The following is an 8,924-nucleotide window of genomic DNA, read 5'->3' on the forward strand; positions in this document are numbered from 1 at the left end:
CCAGAGAGGCAGATAACTCCCAAAGAGAAGACCCCCAGGGTGGAGGAACCTGGGGCTGGACTTGAGATTCTGGCCTCCAGGAGGTTGATCTGAGCTTACCCTGCGGACAGATTGGAGGGTGGCCCTCCTCTCCTAGAGGTAGGGGGACAATCGGGGAGGGCAGTGAGAGGGCAATCTGGCCAGGAGAAGCTAGTGGGGAGGCTCCCGCCACCCTCATCCCACCATCTCAGCTCTGCTGCCTCCTCCTCCTCCCTGGAGACAGCCAGGTGTGGCCCTGGATCTGGGAGGTGCAGGGGGAATGGGGTGGCATCTCTGCTCCTGGGGCGCTGGCCTGGCCCAGAGGGGACAGGAAGCCAGGACACCGGGGATTGTCTCTCGCAACCACAGCCCCGGAGGAAGTTCTGCCGGGCGCTCTCCGCCGGTGCCTCCCTGGTCATATTGTTGAACAGGAAACAGCAGCGCGGGAGCCGGGCGGTCGAGGAGGGCGCGCCAGACGCCGAGCCCGCGCGCGCCTGCCGGGGCAAGTGGAGGCGAGGCCAGCGAGCGGACGCCCGGAGGTGCCGGCGGGGCCGGGCGGGGGGCGCTGAGGGAGTGGGGGTGGGAAGGGCGCCGCAGGCGCAGGTCCTCACCCCGGAGCTCCGCGCGCCTGTTCCCCTTCGCTGTGCGCTGGCGCGGGAGCTGCGAGGGCCGCGTACTCCTGGGGAGGAGAAGGTGGGCGAAGGGCGGTCCTCAAGTCCCAGGGCGGGAGGGGACAGGCCCAGGCCCCCAGGGCCGACCCAGGCGTTGAAGCCGCTGTAGCTCGAGTCGCGGGGCAGTGGACGCAGGGGACCTCCTGGCGACGGGGGCGTTCTTGCGCTCCAGGGATCCTCCCCGCTCCCCCATCCGACCCTCTTCTCTTCGCTCCCCCAAGGTCGGGGAAGGAGCTGAGGCCCGGTCCCCTTCCCACTCAGCCCGAGACACTGCGCTCCGGTGGGCGTCCCTGCCGTGGGAACCCTGGAAAGGCCCTGGGGAGGCGGGGGTGGCGGGTAGGGCCCGGCGCGGGTAGGGCCCCAGTGCGGCTGGAAAGGGCTGGTACTTGGTGGTTCCGGGTGCAAATGGCCTCGCTCGGAAAAGGAACGCCCGGACGGGACATGCAGCCCCAGCCGGCATCCCCAGAGCCGCGCGCCCACAGGACGCAGGGGCTCGGGAACAGCAAGTCCCGCAGCGGGCGGGGGAGGGAGGCGGGGCAGGGGCGGGACCCTCCCCTCCCTAGGCTCGGCTAGCGACCCGCCAGCGCCACTTCAGATGCACCCCTCCTGGCTCCGGCCCCTCTCCAGCGCCTTCTCCAAGTCCGGGGCGCGCCCCAAAGCCCCCCAAGGGCCCTGGCAGAGGCTGGCAGGCTCCTCCTCGCCCCTCCCAGACATGGGTGCTTTGGGGATTGGGGACAGTCCTCCTGAGCGTTCCCCTCCCTCTTCTCCTTTCCCAGCTCCAGTTCCGCGCGCAGTCTCGGGGCCGGGCCCCTGGAAGCCCCGCCCAGGGACATGGTGGGGGCCTAACCTGCCGCCAGCCGCTGGCTCCGCCCACCCAGCCCATGGGCTCCGGGACGCCCGCCCAGCCGACGTGAGTGCGCAGCTGGGGGCCAGGGAAGGGGCCGCGAGGGGCGTGCCCTCCTCCCTGTGGCTTGTTGGCTCAGCTCTGGGCAGCTCACTGACCCCGCCTCCAGGGCCCAGAGTGCCCAGTGACTCAGTTTACACCCGTTCCTCCATTGAGGAACGCCACAGAAAGTAGAGGAGCGCTAGGGGCCCCCATCGGACACTGCTCCTGCGGTGCCCCAGCCCTCCAGGCGCCTGGTCCCGGGACACCTTGGTGGGGCAGGAGGTGTGGTCAGTATACGGGTTTGGAGGGACCAGACTCTTCCGCAGGAGGCCACTGAGGGCTTTGATGGAGGGACGCAGGTAGAGTTACAGTTAGGCTCTGCCCCCTTCGCGACACGCAGGGAGCCAGGCTGAGCAGGCATGGGGCCAAGGGCGCTTGTGGTGACCACTCCAGAAAGCCTTGGGGGCCCTGGGCACCCTACACGGGTAGCCACCGTCACCAAGTGCATCCTCTAGGGGCCACTCTCTTGGGGCAGTGGAGGATCGCGGGACAGGTGGGCAGGCCGCGAGGGCCAAGCCTCTCCCGGGAGGCGGCGTGGGACGGTCTGGGCGGGCTGGGCTCTGGGTTCACTTCTGCGGGGAAGCCACTGGGGAAGGAAAGAGAAACCGAGAGAACCGGTTCCCCTGCCTTGGCAGTCGGGTCTACTACGCCAAGTCCCTTGGTGGCCCACTGCCTAAGCAAGGCAGAGACACCCCCAGGGTAGAGCTGCTCGGGGGCCACCCCCAGAACCCGCACCGCAACCCTGACCCCGCGGGCCCAGGGCGCAGACTGATAGAGGGACGGGGCGCTGCCTCTTGCGGAGTCCTCGCGGGCTGGAGGTGTCGGGGGGGACAGGGGCAGGGAGCGGCGGGAAATGGGCTGTTCTTCCCACTTTACTGACGGGAAAGCTGAGGCTCGGTTAACTTTGGGGTAAATGTGGTGTCGACGTTGTCGCCGGCAATCACCCTTCGTCTTAGAGCCAAGGCTTCCCTGGCAGTAAAGTTGGACGTGCATTACCCACAGTCTCCCCACGACGGAACTGAAGCAAGGCTCAAATCCTACAATCAACTCCCCCAGTGAACGGATTGTCCTAATTCCATCACTGAGTGTAAGAGTGGGAGCCTTAGAGACGATTTTATGCAAGTCCGCATTTTGGAGACTGGAAAGCAGGGCCTCAGGCGCGGGGCGAGTGCGGGATGGGATTCCAACCCAGGCCTTCGGTCCCCAGCGCGGGGCTCTTCTCGGCTCCGCGGCCCTGACCTTCGCGGCCTCCTCGTTGCCTGCAGGAAAACGCCGCGGCCGCGATGGCGGCGGACGTCGAGGGGGACGTGTACGTGCTGGTGGAGCACCCCTTCGAGTACACCGGCAAGGACAGACGCCGCGTAGCCATCCAGCCCAACGAGCGCCACCGGCTGCTGCGCCGCAGCACCGAGCACTGGTGGCACGTGCGGCGCGAGCCCGGCGGCCGCCCCTTCTACCTGCCAGCATAGTACGTGCGCGAGCTGCCAGCACTTGGCCAGTCACCTCCCCATCGCTCCAGAACTTCTTGCCTACAACTACCGACTACCGGTTTATGAGCCCGCTCGCGTGCGGGCCCCAACTGCGCCCCCGCCGAGCCCCGGGGCGGTGCCAGCTCCCTGTGCGGCCCCGCGCAGTGCAGTGGCGCGACGCCCCCGCAGGTGGGCTGGCGCCCGGCCTGCCTGCCTGCCTGCCTGTATGTGCGGCCGTTGGCACCCGTGCGGCCAGTGCAGTCCCTGGACGACCTGGCACGTGCCACCGCCATGCCTCCTGCCGGCCTCCTCGGGAGCACGGGCCGCTTCAAGGCCTGCAGCGTGGCGGGCTCCTGGGTGTGCCCGCGGCCCCTGGCACGCAGCGACTCAGAGAATGACTGACTACAAGGCCATCCTGGACTTGCGCGGCCAGCGGCGGGAGGAGAACCCGGAGCAGGTACGCAGCTGGGCGTGGGGGACGGGCGGGTGGCTGCGCCTGCACTGAGCCGGGGGCGAGGAGACCTGCTCGGCTTTGCGTCCCGCTCGACGCCCTCCACTGTGTCCGCCACTTCGACGAGTTTCCCCAAACCCAAAACGAGAGTGGTACTGGCTCACAATCCCTTATCTGCAATTCCCAAGTGCCAAAGCTCCCCGGGAGCCCAAAGATCTTTTGTAATTCACCCGTGAAAAAATTTCACGGGAACCGATATAAGGATGTTGACGGTCTTTATTTGTCACACTTGGTGTGAATATTCATATTTTGCTGCAGAAATGCAAATAAGCTTGATCGCAGGGTGCAGATCGAGCCCTTGCGGGAGGTTATGTAACCTCTGGCAGGTGTGTGCTCTCGGGTTCTCTTTCTAAAATCCCAGCCAATCTGCATTCCGAAACACACCTGCTCGTGGGACTGGGGCTTGAGGAGCTGCACTGGCTCCAGCTGCCTCGCCTTTCTTCCCGGAGCTTGGGGGTTCAGACGAGATGGATGTTGTCAACGGAAAAAAGCCAAACTGTGTAAAATAATTTTAAACAGATTTATTCTGGGCCAAATTTGAAGACCATGACACAGAGCCACTCCCAAGAGGCCTTGAGCAAGTGTACTCGATGTGACTGGGTTACAGTTTGGTTTTATACATTTCAGGGAGACAGGACATACACATTGGTTTGGCCCAAAAAGGTGGGCCACCTGGGGCTTACAAGTTAAAGGTGGGTTTAAAGATTCTTTGGCTTGTAATTGGTTAAAGACAAGAAGCTTTGTCTAAAGGCTTGGAATGTTTCAACATAAGAAACTGCTATCAGACATAAACCACCCAACATACATTTGTTGTGTAAATTGAGGACCTGCAGGTTTGTCTTGCATACCCTTAGGCCTATTAATGGGTTACAAAGGATGTCCCCTAGAAGGGAGGGGGCACAAGGCGCGTCTGACCTCCTTCCTCTTGGTAGACAATTTAGTTTCAGGATATTTCTTTGGCCACGAGGGGTCCCTTTAGTAAGCCAGTGGGGGTGGGGGGCGGTGAGCCTTAAAATTTTACTTTAGTTCACAATGTGAAAGTCTGGCATTCATTTCCCTTTTGGGCTGTTTCCAACATTTCAGTTCCTTTAAAAACAAAACAACAACAACAAAAAAACCTCTTGATGAGTTAGTTTCAGAAAGAAGTCCAGTTATGGTAAGAGTGGGTGTTTTTCCCTCTTCCGAATCCAGTGTGTCAGTTTGGGAAATGAAAATGGAGCACGTTTTAAAAACACTCTTACATCCTCAGACTCCTCCCGGAGGCCCCGACGTCTTGAACTTTAGCAACTTTTCAGGGAGGGGCGGCCTGGGGGCAAAACAAGATGCGCAGAAGCCGTCTGACACCTGCGCCCGGCGCGTGATTCACTTCCCGTCTCGGGGTCTCGGTCTCTTCTTCAGCCCAAAGGGAGGGGCAGAGGCTCGGCTTTGACTCCGCTGGGTGCCCTGCCGGCTGCTGCTGAGCCCCCTGACTCCCCGGCCCAGTGTCCGCGGGCGAAAGCGCCGCACCTCAGGATCAGGGTGTGGCGAGCCTCATGTGGGGCGGGGCGTGGAAGCGCTGGGCAGTAGCGGGCGGGCCCCTAGACCGCCTGGGGTCCCCCTCGGCGCGCTTCCCTTCGGGTCTGCGCCGCCTGCACTGGGGTTTCTTCCGGGCCAGCCCTCCCCCTGGGGGCCAGGGTGGAGAACAGCACCTGGCGGACGGGGACGCAGGCGGGTCCGTGTCCCGCGGCTCTGCCAGCAGGCGGGCGGCTTCTCTGGGGTAGGTGGCTGGATGCCAGCACTCCTTTCCCCAGCGCCCGTTCGTTTCTGGACAGGCTCAGTGGCGCACTCCCGGGCACATTCTCTGCCCTGGTGACGGTGGGAGTGTGCCTGCCCCTCTGAGCTGTGCCCTGGAGGTGGGGGAATGGCCTTGCCCTTGGACAGTGTGCACAGAGTGTGCTGAGGAGGGACGAGGAGGCAGCCCTTGACCATGAACCAGGGCTCTAAGTCTGCCCAAGGGCAGCGCAGGCCAAGGAGGAAGATCCCCCAGGTCCTGGCATCTTGGGTTGCTGAAGGCAGAGGCGCGAAGGTGACGATGAGAATGGCGTGTAGACAACTGGCCAGAGCGGGTATAGGGCCGAGGGTGGAGCCTTCCCCAAGTTTAAGTGGATGGGCAAGAGCCAGGAGACCCGGAGGCTGAGGATGGGGAAGACGGGGCTGCTGAGAGGGGATCCTGGGAGAAAAGATGAGGGAGGGCCCAGAACAGAGAGGCAAGGATGTGAGGGAGGTGACCAGGGTCGCTGGGGAGGGTGAAGGGTGCCCGTCTGCAGGGCATCAATCAGCTCAGGGCTCCGGGCAGGCTACTCGGCAGGGCCAGGGCACCCCCAGAAGAGAGGAGCCTCTGCCATGTATGGTATTTTACAGCCTTGTCATTCACCATTCACTCCAATAGCACATATTGAGCACTTGGTGTGTGCTGGTCATCCTGCTGGACACTGGGGACCCAAATGGTCATGGGACACAGTCCCAAAGGAGCTAACAGTCCTGTGGGCTCTCACTCAAAGGCTTGCACCCAGGGTTAAGCTCCCAGCATCTCGGAAGGCAGACATAAGTACCCCAAGTTGCCCTGAGTACAGAGGTTCAGAGAGGTTTAGTAACTGGTCAAAATGTCACACAGCTAGGAAGTAGCTGTGTCCAGGTCAGTTCTGGACCCTGTTTCAGCCAGGTGGCCTTCAAGGTTAACCACCTTGTTACCCTCAGCAAGAACAGTACAAGCCAAAGGCAAACAAGTGCTCACTTTTCTGCATACACCTATGTGCCCAGCCCTGTCGTGGACATGAATTCCAAGCTCTGACCTTGCTGTCTGCAGCTGAGTGTGGCAGGAGAATCTGATGTCCCAGGAGAGGGCGGAAGCAAAGGCTTCCAAGGAGAGAGAGATGGGGGGGGGGTGGGCTGGGTGGACGCCTCTCCCCCAAGGTGGCCACTCAGGGAGTCAGGGAAGCCTGGCAAAAGCCTCCAAGGCCCCTCCCCCAAAGCCACAGTCCTGATTTTGGGTTTGGTCACCATCCTGCCCCAGAGGCAGGAGGGCCCAGTGACTCTAGTCAGGAGCCCGCCCCCTGCTGCGGGACATTGGCCGCTGGGAGGAAGAATTACAGCCCAGCAGCTGCCACTTCTTACACAAACAGCCCAGGAGGCGGCACCTGAGCAGGCGGCCTGCACCTGCAGGGGAAGGAGCCCAGGGCCGTGGTTTTCGTTCCTCCAGGAACTGCGGTTTCCCACTCTCCCCCCACCAGGCCCTTCCCCATCCAGGTCCAAAAGCCCACCTGGTGACCCCTCCTCTCTGGATCCTAGACTGGCTCCCACTTCCTGGGGCAAACTCCAAGGGAAACCCCGAGGTGGCTGTGACTGAGATACAGCAACTGGCCTGGGGACAGATCCACCTGTCCTTCCTCGGGGCCAGCCAGGGGCCTTTAGAAAGTGGGGTTGGTAACAGCAGGGGAGCTGCAGCCAAGCTGAAGGGACTCAGGGAGACCTTGTCCCCCCTCCTCGAACAGCTCCCCGCCCCCCAGCGAGGGCAGCCCTGGACTGGTTTCCTCACACCTGGCCTGGCCCTCCCTCCCCGTGACTCACCTGCTGCCCAGCCTGTGACCTGACTTGTGAGGGAGCAGGTTCCTGGGTCCCCCACGCCCAGCCCACATAGCTCTGGCCACCCAGAGCTCTCCCCACCTGTCCCTCTGTCCTCTACAGGCCGGTAGGCAGCCCCATGGTCCTCTGGGGATCTCCCTGGAGCCCCAGCCCATTACTGACCTCTCAGCCCTGGATTCCCTGCAGCCCCAGGACGGGACCTGGAGAAGCCCACCTGCTGCCTCACCTCTTTCCTGGCCCCAGCAGTCTGCCTCTCTCTGCACCTATTTTCTCTGCCCTTCCTAGAGCTGACAGTGTCCAGGAGTGGGAGGGGACGGGCATCAGTGCTGAAATGCCAGCCTGCATGGGTGGTCAGTGCCAGGCACTGGGGCATCGGAAAAACATGATACGATATGACACTTCAATATGGGGTGGTAATGCGAAATGCTGTGGTATTCATAAAAAGAATTAACTTTTTAGTTTTTTTATTTTTTTGAGAAAGGATCTCATTCTATTGCCCAGGCTAGAATGCACCAGCGTAATGGCGTCATTGTAGCTCACAGCAACTTCAAACTCCTGGGCTCAAGTGATCCTCCTGCCTCAGCCTCCCCAGTACCTGGGACTAGAGGTGCGCACCACCACGCCTGGCTAATTTTTTCTATTTTTTGTAGACACGGGGTCTTGCTCAGGCTATTCACAAAGAATATTTTTTTAAATGAATACAATTATACCTATATATAACAGTATTTATATATAACCTATATATAACAGTATTTGCCATATTTATTTTTATTATTAATTTTCCACTGAAAACGTCAGCATGCATCTCTGAAAAGTAATGTTTTGTTTTTCATAACCACCCTACCATTATTATAGCTGACAAAATTAACATTCATTGCTAAATGTCATCTAAGACATAGGGTATAGTCAAATTGCCTCCATTGTCCTCTCTCTCTCTCTCAGCTGCTCTGTTTGCACCAAGATCCAGTACAAGATTGTGCCTTGCTTCTGGTTGTCTCTTTAATCTCTTTTGAACACCCCCCACTCTATTTTTTTAGTGCATTATGGGGGTACAAGTGTTAAGGTTACATATATTGCCCATGTCCCTTCCCCCCTTGAGTAAGAGCTTCAAGTGTGTCCATCCCCCAAACATTGCACATCTTACTCATTGTAGTTGTATATACCCATCTCCTCCTCCCCCATCCCACCCTCCCCACACCCGATAAATGTTACTCCTATATGTCCACTTAGGTGTTGATCCATTAATACCAATTTTCTGGTGAGTACATGTGGTGCTGGTTTTTCCATTCTTGAGATACTTCACTTAGTAGAATGGGTCCCAGCTCTATCCAAGAATATATAAGAGGTGCTACATCACTGTTGTTTCTTAAAGCTGAGTAGCACTCCATGGTATACATATGCCACATTTTATTAATCCACTCATGAATTGATGAGCACTTCGGTTGTTTCCACAGCTTTGCAATTGTGAATTGTACTGCTATAAACATTCGAGTGCAGGTGTCTTTTTTGTAGAGTGACTTTTGATCTTTTGGGTAGATGCCCAGTAGTGGAATTGCTGGATCAAATGGTAGATCTACATGTATCGCTTTGAGGTATCTCCATATTGATTTCCATAGAGGTTGAACTAGTTTGCAGTGCCACCAGCAGTGTAGGACTGTTCCTCTCTCTCCACATCCACGCCAGCATTT

General features: G+C 59.4%; 1 pseudogene; it reads left to right on the forward strand.

Annotated features, from left to right (window-relative positions):
* Positions 1-406: 406 nt before the first annotated feature.
* Positions 407-7,239, forward strand: LOC142861844 (rho GTPase-activating protein 27-like; annotated as a pseudogene).
* Positions 7,240-8,924: the final 1,685 nt, after the last annotated feature.

Source organism: Microcebus murinus, chromosome 18, assembly GCF_040939455.1.
Source record: "Microcebus murinus isolate Inina chromosome 18, M.murinus_Inina_mat1.0, whole genome shotgun sequence".
Lineage (NCBI taxonomy): Eukaryota > Metazoa > Chordata > Mammalia > Primates > Cheirogaleidae > Microcebus > Microcebus murinus.